Raw genomic sequence first — 13,601 nt, 5'->3', positions numbered from 1 at the left:
AAACTGGAATTAAAATAGATTTTTGCGGGGTTTAGCACCATTTGATTTACACAACATGCCTACAACTATAAAGATGAAAATTGCTGTTTCATTGTGACACAAACAAACAATAATTAAGATAAAAAAACAGAAATCTGGAGTGTATATAGGTATTCACCCCCCAAAGTCAATACTTTGTAGATCCAACTTTTGCTGCAATTACAGCTGCATGTCTCTTGGGGTATGTCTCTACTAGCTTAGCGCATCTAGCCACAGGGATTTTTGCCCATTCCTCAAGGCAAAACTGCTCCAACTCCTTCAAGTTAGATGGGTTGTGTTGGTGTACAGCAATCTTCAAGTTATGCCACACATTCTCAATTGGATTGAGGTCTGGGCTTTGATTAGACCATTCCAAGACATTTAAATGTTTCCCTTTAAACCACTCCCGTGTAGCTTTAGCAGTATATTTAGGGTCATTGTCCTGCTGGAATGTGAACTTTCCTCCCAGTCTCAAACCTCTGACTGACTCAAACATGTTTTACTCTAGAATTGCCCTGTATCTTGTGCCATCCATCTTTCCTTAAGTCCTGACCAGCTTTCCTGTCTTTGTAGATGAAAAATATCCCCACAGCATGATGCTTCCACCACCATGCTTCACTGTAGGAATTGTGTTCTCAGGGTGTTTGATTTGCACCACATATGGCATTTCCCATGATAGCCAAAAAGATAAATTTTTTTGTCTCAGTTGACCAGAGAATCTTCTTCCATGTGTTTGGGGAGTCTGCCACATGCTGTTGGGCAAACTCCAAACGTGTTCCTTAAGCAATGGCTTTTTTTCTGGCCACTCTTCCATAAAGCCCTGCTCTGTGGAGTGTATGGCTTAAAGTGGTCCTATGGACAGATACTCCCATCAACGCTGTGGATCTCTGCAGCTCCTTCAGTGTTATCTCTGATTAATGCCTTCCTTGCCTGGTCTGTGAGTTTTGGTGGGCGGCCTTCTCTTGCCAGGTTTGTCAAGTCAAGTTTATTTGTATAGCGCTTTTAACAATAAACATTGTTGCAAAGCAGCTTTACAGAATTTGAACGACTTAAAACATGAGCTAATTTTGTCCCTAATCTATCCCCAATGAGCAAGCCTGTAGCGATGGTGGCAAGGAAAAACTCCCTCAGACGACATGAGGAAGAAACCTCGAGAGGAACCAGACTCAAAAGGGAACTCATCTTCATTTGGGAAACAACAGACAGCATGACTATAACATTAACAATTTTAACATGAAGACAGTTTCGTTGATGTTATAACTCTTCACTGATGGAAACTTGAGTGCAAAACTGTTCATGACAACTGCAGTCCTAAAGTTAGCAAGTCAACTGTAGTCCTCAGCCATAAAAGCATTACTGTAAGAGTCCAGAGCATCCTCCAGGTATAACCCTCAACTGTCCTCATGGGGCCGTCCTTCACAGGAGCGATGCAATAAAACTCTGACCAGTCACAGGGCACCAGGATGGATCAAGCAGGTCCAACGGTCAGAAGAGGCCAGCATCTCAATCCCAGGACCAACATGTAACTCAGAGGGACAGATGGGGGGTGGGGGGAAACACAGGTTGTTAGGTATGCCCTAAAAATGACACAAGTATTAAATCTGTGTGGTAGGCTCACAGAGACGAGAGTCTTGACATCAGGCATAATACACAACAATGGCATGTTAATATGGTTAAAAATATTATGACCTGCTCTGGCTGGATGCTTGATTGGGTCATGGGAGCACACTCCTCAGCAATGATGAGATGCAGATGGGACCCTTAGGGCTGGCCAAGACAATTCAGTTACATTTCACCGGGTCTGGGACATGCGACAGAATGTCTGACGGCCAATTCCCTGCAGGCTACGATAGCCAGTCGAGGTCTCCACACTCTCCACCAAAAGATTTCCTGTTGACTCCATGTAACTCAGAGGGACAGATTTGGGGGGGGAGGGAAAGAAAACACAGGTTGTTAGGTATGCCCAATGTCACCTGAATAAGTAGGAACAGTATACATATTGCACTGAGTACAAGCAGGGACTCCGGCAACTAACTATGACAGCATAACTAAAAGGGGAGAGCCAGAAGGTAACACAGGCATGAGGGAGCCCCGGGACATAAAGCAGCCAGCCACTACACCATCAACAAACTCGAGTGAGCAAGCAAGTGGGGACTGACAGCATCCATACATCCCAGTTTACCAAAACACTCTATGTCTGAGGACCCTCTAGATCTACACCTTTACCTCATAAACACCATTAACAAAAGGCTTGACTAAACAGATATGTTTTCAGCCTAAACTTAAATGCTGAGACTGTGTCTGATTCCCGAACATTGCTTGGAAGGCTGTTCCATAACTGTGGAGCTTTGTAAGAAAAGGCTCTGCCTCTGATGTAGCCTTCACTATACGAGGTACCAGCAGATAGCCTGCACCTTTTGATCTAAGTAGGCGTGGCTGGTCATAGAGGAGCAGAAGTTCACTCAGGTACTGTGGTGCGAGACCATTTAGTGCTTTAAAGGTCAATAGTAGTATTTTATAATCAATACGAAATTTGATTGTAGTAGTGGTGACAATTTGATTGTAGGTTTGTAGTAGTGACATATTATTTCCATTTTGCTATAATGGATTTAATGGTGCTTCCTGGGATATTCAAAACTTGGGATATTTTTATATCCCATCCCTGATCCATACTTCTTCACAACTTTGTCTCTAACATGTTTGGAGTACTCCTTGTTTCTCATGTTGCTTGATTATTCATGTTGCAGAGTCAGGATCCTTCCAGAGCAGGTTGATTTGCACAGACATCATGTGACAGATCATGTGACACTTTGATTGATTGCACACAAATGGATCTTAATCAACTAATTATGTGACTTATGAAGTGAATTGTTTAAACCAGCTCTTGTTTAGGGGTTTCATATGAAAGGGGGTGAATACCTATGCTTACTCCAGGTTTCTGATTTTTCATCTTAATTATTGTTTGTGTCAAAATAAACCAACAATTTTCACCTTTAAATTGGTAGGCATGTTGTGTGAATCAAATGGTGCTAATCCTCCAAAAATCTATTTTACTTCCAGCTTGTAATGTGACAAAACAGAACAAACTGCAAGGGGCATGAATACTTTTGTAAGACACTGTAAATGAGCAGTATAGAAAATGAACAATGCTTTTGTGCACGCATGTGTTTGTTTGTTTGTTTGTTTGTTTTGTAGTCAGGTACTTTTTCTTGCATGTGAGTTTTGTTGATGTATCCTCCTACAATTTGCAATTTATAGCTATTATCACTAGGCCCAAGCCTCTTTGCTCAATGAGTCTCGACTACTTCCAAGTGGCTTGTGCTCCTTTTCTATGAAAATCCTCTGTAATTGTACAATTTTCATCTTCTCAAAATAGTGCTAGTAAAAAAAAAAATTTCAAATGATACCCCTGGTTAGTCAGAGTCATTTTGCATGCTGCATACAGTTCTTAATTCTTATTAGAGCAAAGTTCTTACTGTAACACGTGTTGGCTCTTGCATCTGCAACCCAATGTAAGTTTAATGATGTGTGCTTTGAGGTCACTGGCAATGTAGAGATGTAGTATGGCATTCCTATAGGCCAAGAGTAGGAAGTCCAATTGTCTGTGAGGCTGTCTGAGTTATCTTTCACAAAGTGATACTTTCCTGTTACTGACAGCACAGTGAAGTCATAGAGGAACAGTCATTCAATTATGATGTGGTGCACGAGGAACAGGAGATGAGACTGAACAGTCAGGAGGCTTTGGCTTGTCATATTATTGTGGGTCTTTGTTAGGTGTGTAAGGTAGAGGCCAAGTTGTTCTCCAGTCTGATGACCAGATATCTGATAGATTATACAAGTTCAACCTGTTCTCCTCTGATGGATATGGAACTATCCTGATTTGGTTGAGATGCAGATGACAAAGTTCTTTAGCTTTGGAGATGCTGAGTTGAAGAAAATCATCTTCAAACCAGTTTGTGAAGTGATATATGGTGTCTGATAGGCAGCCAGAATGTGATTGTCATTTAGGTGTGTTAGGAAGTTATTTAGTGAAGTACTGAAAAAGGTGATGGAAAATTTTAAGCTGGAGCCTTCAGTCAGTGATCATGCAGTAGTGCTGTATTATATTGAAAGCTGAGCTTTGACATAATCAATGAAGCGTGCAGTATCTGTTCATAGTTCCCAGGGGAGTGAAGGATCCATTACAGCATCATTTGTGCTTCAGCATTCTTTAGAGGCAGACTGGTGGTTGTCCAGCTGTGGTGTGGCAGTGAGAATGATGCATTACCCTTTGGTGACTGACCCCTTGAAAATGGTTCCTCCAGGAACCATGACGTTTCAGTTGTCAAGGCAACGGAAAAACTAAAATACAAATACAAATACAAGAGCATTTTGTTTTGTGCACAAGAACATTGTGACGTATCTTTCTGTTTTTGTATTTTAGTTTTTCCGTTGTCTTGACAACTGAAACGTCATCGTTCCTGGAGGAACCATTTTCAAGGGGTCAGTCACCAAAGGGTTAAAAACTTGTACTGTGAGGACCCATTGGGGATTTGCATAGTAGTTACTGCAAGATATCCTCCTCTGTAAAAAGTATGAGGGATATGTATAGTGTCTTGCAAAAGTATTTATCCCACTTGGTGTTTCTCCTGTTTTGTTGCATTACAAGCTGGTATATAAATGAATTTTTGGGGGGTTAGCACCATTTGATTTACACAACATGCCTACAGCTTTAAAGGTGCAATTTTTTTTTATTGTGACACAAACAATAATTAAGATCAAAAAACAGAAATGTGGAGTGTATGAAACCCCCAAATAAGAGCTGGTCCAACCAATTCACTTCATAAGTCACATAATTAGTTGATTAAGATCCACCTGTGTGCAATCAAAGTGTCACATAATGTCTGTATAAATCAACCTGTTCTGGAAGGACCTTGACTCTGCAACACTACTAAGCAAGCAACATGAGAACCAAGGAGCACTCCAAACAGGTCAGACACAAAGTTGTGGAGAAGTATAGATCAAGGTTGGGTTATAAAAAATATCCAAAACTTTGAATATCCCAGGGAGCACCATTAAATCCATTATAGCAGAATGGAAAGAATATGGCCCCACTACAAACCTGACAAGAGAAGGCCACCCACCAAAACTTGCAGACCAGGCAAGGAGGGCATTAATCAGAGATGCAACAAAGACACCAAAGATAATATTGAAGGAGCTGCAAAGATTCACAGTGTTAATGGGAGTATCTGTCCACGGGACCACTTCAAGCTGTACACGCCACAGAGCAGGGTTTTATGGAAGAGTGGCCAGAAAAAAGCCATTACTTTACAAAAAAAAAAAAGTTTGGTGTTTGCCCAACAGCATGTGGCAAACTCCCCAAACACATGGAAGAAGATTCTCTGGTCAGATGAGACTAAAATTGAACTTTTTGGTCATTGTGAGAAATGCCATGTGTGGTGCAAACCCAACACTTCCCGTCACCCTGGAACACCATTCCTACAGTGAAGCATGGTGGTGGTGGCAGCATCATGCTGTGGGGATGTTTTCATCTGTAGGGACAGGAAAGCTGGTCAGGACTGAAGGAAAGATGGATGGCACAAAATACAGGGCAATTCTAGAGGAAAACATGTTTGAGTTAGCCAGAGGTTTGAGACTGGGACGAAGGTTCACATTCCAGCAGGACAATGACCCTAAACATACTGCTAAAGCTACACAGGAGTGGTTTAAAGGGAAACATTTAAATGTCTTGGAATGGCCTCATCAAAGCCCAGACCTCAATCCAATTGAGAATCTGTGGCATAACTTGAAGATTGCTGTACACCAATGCAACCCATCTAACTTGAAGGAGTTGGAGCAATTTTGCTTTGACAAATGGGCAAAAATCCCAGTGGCTAGGATGTGCTAAGCTAATAGAGGCATACTCCAAGAGACTTGCAGCTGTAATTGCAGCAAAAGGTGGCTCAACAAAAGTATTGACTTTGGGGGGGGGGGGGGGGGTGTGTGAATACCTATGCACACTCCAGATTTCTGAGTTTTTTCCATCTTAATTATTGTTTGTGTCACAAAAAAAAAAATCTTTGCACCTTAAAAGTGCTAGGCATGTTGTGTAAATCAAATGGTGCTAACCCCCCCCCCCCCCCCCACCCCCCCCAAAATCGATTTTAATTCCAGCTTGTAATGTAACAAAACAGGACAAACACCAAGGGGGATGAATACTTTTGCAAGACTCTGTATTCACGGTTTAGACAGGGCAAGGACTCTCGGACAGCTTCACATTTTGATGCAAAGTCTCTTGACTAAAAATTGTTTAGCTGGTGTGCAATGACTAGTCCAATATAGTCCTCACTGCAGAACTAAAAGTCCAGAGGTTTGAGCTGGACCTGATCCATCTCCTCATATAACCATCATCCCAAACCCTCACACTAACCCACGAGATGTTTTCCAACATAGAACAACATACATAATAAACACCCTTATATAGCCTTATATATTATATGGACACAAGTGTTTTACTGGGAAATACACCACTCGTATTTTTCATACAAACTTCATCTGGGACATGGAGAACCAAAGCCATGACATAAATCTCTAAATGTCACTCATGAAGAAATTGATGCATTGTTTTGATAAATTTAGGTACTTTTTGTTTGTGAACATGTCTATATAGTAAAAAGAACATTACATGTTGGCTTGAAGACATGAAGTTTATCTTCTTGTGTTGAAAATCTCACATTTTTCATACTAAATCCATCATGGATCTGAGTGACATATTTAAATAATATTGGCTGGCGTTGAGTGATCTCATCTCATCATCTCTAGCCGCTTTATCCTGTTCTACAGGGTTGCAGGCAAGCTGGAGCCTATCCCAGCTGACTACAGGCGAAAGGCGGGGTACACCCTGGAGAAGTCGCCAGGTCATCACAGGGCTGACACATAGACACAGACAACCATTCACACTCACATTCACACCTACGGTCAATTTAGAGTCACCGGTTAACCTAACCTGCATGTCTTTGGACTGTGGGGGAAACTGGAGCACCCGGAGGAAACCCACACGGACATGGAGAGAACATGCAAACTCCGCACAGAAAGGCCCTCGCCGGCCACGGGGCTCGAACCCGGACCTTCTTGCTGTGAGGCGACAGCGCTAACCACTACACCACTGTGCCACCCGCGTTGAGTGATATATCAGATATATTCCATTCAGCTAGCATGATATTGAACGAGCCAAAAATGAGTCTTTTAGATTAACTCCACCCAGATACAATGTGTCTCTTTCAAAATTCTCTCAAAATCTTCCGGATTTCTCATCTCATTATCTCTAGCCGCTTTATCCTGTTCTACAGGGTCGCAGGCAAGCTGGAGCCTATCCCAGCTGACTACGGGTGAAAGGCAGGGTACACCCTGGACAAGTCACCAGGTCATCACAGGGCTGACACATGGACACAGACAACCATTCACACTCACATTCACACCTACGGTCAATTTAGAGTCACCAGTTAACCTAACCTGCATGTCTTTGGACTGTGGGGGAAACCAGAGCTCCCGGAGGAAACCCACGCGGACACGGGGAGAACATGCAAACTCCACACAGAAAGGCCCTCGCCGGCCACGGGGCTCGAACCCGGACCTTCTTGCTGTGAGGCGACAGCGCTAACCACTACATCACCATGCCGCCCGCGTTGAGTGATATATCAGATATATTCCATTCAGCTAGCATGATATTGAACGAGTCAAAAATGAGTCTTTTAGATTAACTCCACCCAGATACAATGTGTCTCTTTCAAAATTCTCTCAAAATCTTCCGGATTTAATGAAGCAAACCTGGTGGCCATGTTTTTTTTTTACAAATTGTCACAGTCACTCGCTAGCACATAAGTTTAAAATCTCTGACGTCTGACATCATGTTGTCTTGACAACCATGCAGTATTGTAAGCCATATTGAACACTCATTCTCCATTGGGTAGAGTGACATAAGGCACGTAGGTTAAGCGATTTGCTAACAATATTGCATGCTATCAAACCAAAAGAACGAAACCCGCTAGAAGGGGGTAGAATACATATATGTTATTTACCAGCTGGGAGGTCCGTATCGTGAAATACCATGACCAAGGTCTTGAAAGTACTGACCGAGGCCCTCTGGGCCGAGGTCAGTATTCAAGGCCAAGGTCATGGTATTTCACCATACAGACCGAACTGAAGCTGGTAAATAATGTATTTTTTTTCTTTACCAAATTCTAACAGAAAACAAGAGCACCCGAAAGGGAAAGTTGAGCCGAGGCGAACCGCCATTTTGAATCCTCATTCACGGCTGTAATGCAAATTGCTTCCTCCTCGGTATACAAGTGCACTTCCATGGCCGGGAAAAAAACTACATTTTGCCCCCTATGTAGTCCCCTATTTATACAAAATTGAGTCATTCAGGATTCAGCCATGTTTTTGCTCGGCGTTAGCAACAGTTTTTAGCTTTCTCCTGAAATGTTTTCTTTTATTTCATTTCTTCTTCCTCAGGGTAGTAAAACTCGCTTTCACTGTAAACACTGTCATTATCACTATCCATGCTGTAAAATTAATGCTATTCTCCTGAGAAATGCTGGCAAAAATGTATAAGATTTTTGATAATCTTATAAATAAATCTTATAAAAAAGATAAATGTTGACAAAAAAATGCTACTATGTTTGTTGTTGTTGTTGTGAACAAGCGAGTCACCAGAGGTCCGTAACTGGGGTCCATATCATAGGATACGGACCTGCTCACCAGCCGATCAGAGTGCAGGATCTCATGGAAACCGGACCGCAAAAAAAAGGGGGGGGGGGGGGGGGGTTCGCGGTCCAAATCCTGCACTCTGATTGGCTGGCGAGTGGGTCCGTATCCTACGGTACGGACCTCAGTTACAATATGGAACCCAGTTACGGACCTCTGGCGACTCCCTCGTTCACAACAACAACAAACATAGCAGCATTTTTTGTCAACATTTATCTTTTTTTATAAGATTTATTTAAAAGATTATCAAAAATCTTATCAAAAATCTTGGCTGAATCCTGAATGACTCCTATTTGTATAAATAGGGGACTACACAGGCGGCAAAATGTAGGGTTTTTTTCCTGCCATGGAAGTGCACTTGTATACCGAAGAGGAAGCAATTTGCATTACACTCGTGAATGAGAATTGAAAATGGCGGCTCGGCTCAGTTTTCCCTTTCGGGCGCTCTCGTTTTCTGTTAGAATTTGGTAAAGAAAAAAATAAATATATTATTTACCAGCTTAAGGTCGGTCCGTATGGTGAAATACCGTGACCTCAGCCTTGAATACTGACCTCGGTCCAGAGGGCCTCGGTCAGTACTTTCAAGACCTAGGTCACGGTATTTCATGATACGGACCTCCTAGCTGGTAAATAACATATATTTATTCCATGGAAAATGTGTCCTGTATATATAATAATTTCCGATATTTCACTCTGATGACATCACTCCCAGTGTTTTCCCGCTTACTAGACATGCATTGTCAAAAAGGCAAACCAGTTCAAAATTAAGGTTCTTTTGATTAATTTGCATTTTTTTGTGGATGTGTCCATATAATATAAAGAACATTACACGGTGACACAAAAATATGAAGTTTATCTTCTCATGTTGAAAATATTTTCACTCGTTCACTCACTCATGAATATGTTCACCATTCGAAGGTAAGTTTTATATCTATGCACAATCATGTTATATATATGATATCACACTGAGTTGTCTATCCCCCGAATTTTTAGATTAACTCCACACAGTTAGAAGGTGCTGGATCAGGTCTGACTCAACCTCCTGGACTCCTGGTTCTGCAGCAATGGCTACTTGGATACCAGTGTCTCCTTGCCATTGCCATGCTTTTCAGTCTTTTTGATCCATTTTATGGATTGAATTTGGTATTTTGAACTGTTTTTTGTCTTTGTGTAGTGGATGGATTGTGACTTACAGATGTCCCGAGTTGTTACATGGCATGGACTTTCTTAGCTGCAACAAAAATGCAATTATAGGCACCATTTTTGAAATTGCCAATATAGAGCACTTCTAATATGATCACATTCCAATATCTAATGCCTTTTTTTTTCTGTACCATCTTGTCTCTATGTTCCATTTTGATTCGAACTACAAGCTATGCTGGCACTGATACCAGCTTAATTCACTCCCATGTACCAATGTTCCATATTTTATGAATCATATTTTATTGGCCTTAATTGAGGAAAATAAATATGACATTTACCAATTAGTGCCCAAACTTAAACATTTGTTCCATGTACACCAAAAAAAGCATTTGCTTTGTACTGGAGTGTATACATATCAAGGATTCATTTTGGGGTGCAATACTCATCTTGCTCAGCTATCACATCTGCTAAATTGCAATTTGGTCATTTCAGAAAAGTTGTGCATGATTACACATACATTAGCAATCTGCTGGAAACAAATTGCGGAATAAACAACTTTTAAACTGAATTTGAGAACATAACAGAAAATGGAAAGAATTAGACAAAATCAAGTTTTTAAAAACCATGCTTGTTTTAATGTATTCAAGCAAATTGATATTTCTAACTCTAGTTTTGCAGAGGATAAAGGTGTTTTTTTGTTTGTTTGTTTTTTTTTATTTGGAGCAAAATCCAATTTGAATCAAACTGTTGAGGGAACTGATCATTTGAACTGAGTGCATACTCTGTAGATGAATCTAGGCAGTTTTCCATATCCTGTTATCTTGCATAAGCAGCTTAAATGTGTCCTCTTTCCCAAAGGTGGGTAAATGTATATGCTGAGTCTTTTTATTGATGTGTATACTTGAATTCAGATTAAGCTCTTTAATGGGCATCAACTTACAAACCAACTGGGCAGTTAAACAAAGCTTCATTTGCTTATTTATCTTCAGGGTCTGGATCAGGAGCCTATCCATGGACAATTGGGTGCAAAGTAGGAATACACCCTGATTGGGATGTCAGTCCATTGCAGGGCATCATACATTGTAAGATACACCCAGAGGAAATTCAGCCAATCCACTTTCCTATGTAGAGATGAGAGAGGTGAAAAATTTCCCTGATCAAACTTTTCCCTGATTGTGGTTGCCCATTTTAAAATATTGCAATAAACAGTTTAATTATCCAGAATTATTAGCCTAAATAAGCTAGGAAAATGAGCATTTCCATTATTTTAGGTTTAAGGAGAGTCTTCTTCTCATAGCCAGCAAGGGCCATAGGGGCACCACTGATGACATTTTAACAGTCCATCATTGGTGTGTCTAGGGCATTTAAACTTGGCAGATCCCATCCCTCTCCAAGCTTGATCAATGGACAATTTAGAGTAGCCAGTTAGCCTAACTGCATGTGTTTGGACTGTAGGAGAAACCGGAGCACCCAGAGGAAACCTACGCTGACACAAGGAGAACATGCAAACTCCACACAGAAAGGCCCCCCATTGGCTGTGAGGTTCAAACCCAGAACCTTCTTGCTGTGAGGTGACACTGCTAATGACTACATCACCATGCCACCTTAAGGAGTGTAGGGGAGGGCATTATAATATTACCAGCTGTGCAATCAGGAACTTTAGCAATTGAAAAAACTCAGGTGTTTGGTGATTCAGCTCAGTTTGTTTAAGTGATTCTGTAGTAATGCACAGTAAGCAGTTAAAAAAAAAACATAACAGTACAATGTTCAGGTGATTTTTTTTTTAAATGGCACCCCTTAACAATATAACAAACTGATGTTATATGCTTGTCTAATGTTATCTACGTCAAACATACTTTGATAGATTTTATTTAAAATTCATGAACTCAAACATTCCCCATTTACCTTGGAAAGTGAGGGAGCCTGCCTGACTCAAGAGCATGTGAGATTGTGGGAAGGGGACAGGGCTTCCAGGAAATATCTATTATTATTCTATCCACATTCACTGGATATGAGTAATCATGCCCTCTGATTGGCTACTCTATTACTAGGTTATCAGCTCATATACCGTGAGTACAGAAAAACAAAATGGCAGTGCATGTTACTGAACCAATCGAAGACGAAATAAAAATTCTACTCAAAAACACCCCCTCCCAAAAGATGCAAAAAAAAAAGAATAAAAAGGGTTTGATTGTAAGAATGTATCTTTTTTATTTTTCAAGAATTATTATTATAGCATGTGGCAGCGGGGGCATGGCCAAGCGTTGGTTTGTCGGAGGGCTGGGTCAGGGAAGATGAGTGGTAGTCAATACACCTTTTTTCCATTAACGTTGTGTGTGTGTGTGTGTGTGTGTGTGTGTGTGTGTGTGTGTGTTGCAGTGATGGTGGAGGATAGAAAAGGAGGGAGAGAGTGAAGATAAGGAAACTCTCCCAACCAGAATATGTGTGTGTGTGTGAGAGAGAGAGAGAGAGAGAGAGAGAGAGAGAGAGAGAGGTGGGTGTGTGTGTGTGTGTGTGTGTGTGTGTGTGTGTGTGTGTGAGAGAGAGAGAGAGAGAGAGAGAGAGAATGAAATGAATGACACTGAAAAGCAAAGCCATTAGTAAAAATTAAAAAAAAAAAAGGTGTATCTGAACATCATTTCCCACCTGTCATGCTTCAGTACTCCACCCACATCAGGGGCATACAACTGTGGTGCCAAAACCCAGGCGTGCTGAAGGGAACCACCATGTGGAGTCCTCCCCATTCAAGGACCTCATCCATGCCTTTACTACTGCCCAGCAGAACCAGCACCAAGTGCTGATTGCCCTCTGGAAGGAGCAAGAACAACACTTTGAAGCCTTGATGCTGGCCCAGCAGGAAGATCGCCAGGTGTCCTGGCACCTGCTCGCATCGGCGGGGTCCGCAACTACCACCGCAATGGACCATCCCCACATGACCCTCACAAAAGCACGACAAACTAGAAGCCTTCATTTTGCTGTTTGAGCAAGCAGCCGAAGTATGGGGGTGGCTGGTCGAGCAGCACGTGGTGTGCCTACTTCCACTACTGACTGGCAAGCCATGGCTCGCCACACAGCAGCTCCCTGCCGACAGCTGGCTCATATATGCCGACCTGAAGTGAACCATCCTGCAGCATGTCGGCTGCTCCCCAGAACAACATCGTCAACGCTTCCGGATGCTGACTTTGGAGGAGGTCGGCCAGCTGTTTGCATTTGGCCAACAGCTCCAGGATGCCTGCCAGAGGTGGCTGAGGGCGGACGACTGTGACGCTAAGGGGATCATTGACCTGGTGACACTGGAATAGTTAATTGTGCGACTTCCAGAAGGAATGGTTGAGTGGGTTCAGTGTCATCACCTGACATCACTGGATCAAGCTATCGAGTTAGCAGAGGACCATCTGGCAGCAGTTCCAACAGCAGGCGGACATGTCGCTTCTTTTCTTTTTCTCTCACCTTCTCCTTCCCTTCCCCATTCCCCCACTGCGGAGGCGGGGGCCGGCTCCCCCCCAGCTGGATCATTGCACCCGTAGTGTCCTCCCATCTTCCCCTTCTGTGTCTATGTCTTCTCCTCCCCCCGAGGTGAGTGATGCCCATAACGCTGGTGCAGACAGGGGCGCAGATACGTTTTTTGAACTGGGGGGGACAAAGCTGCCAGCAAACCAACCCCACCCCCACCATGTGTTGTGCGAGGAATATAC

The sequence above is a fragment of the Neoarius graeffei genome, chromosome 6 (assembly GCF_027579695.1).
Source record: "Neoarius graeffei isolate fNeoGra1 chromosome 6, fNeoGra1.pri, whole genome shotgun sequence".
Taxonomy (NCBI): Eukaryota; Metazoa; Chordata; class Actinopteri; order Siluriformes; family Ariidae; genus Neoarius; species Neoarius graeffei.
The sequence above is the reverse complement of the archived record's forward strand: the minus strand, read 5'-3'. Positions refer to the sequence as shown.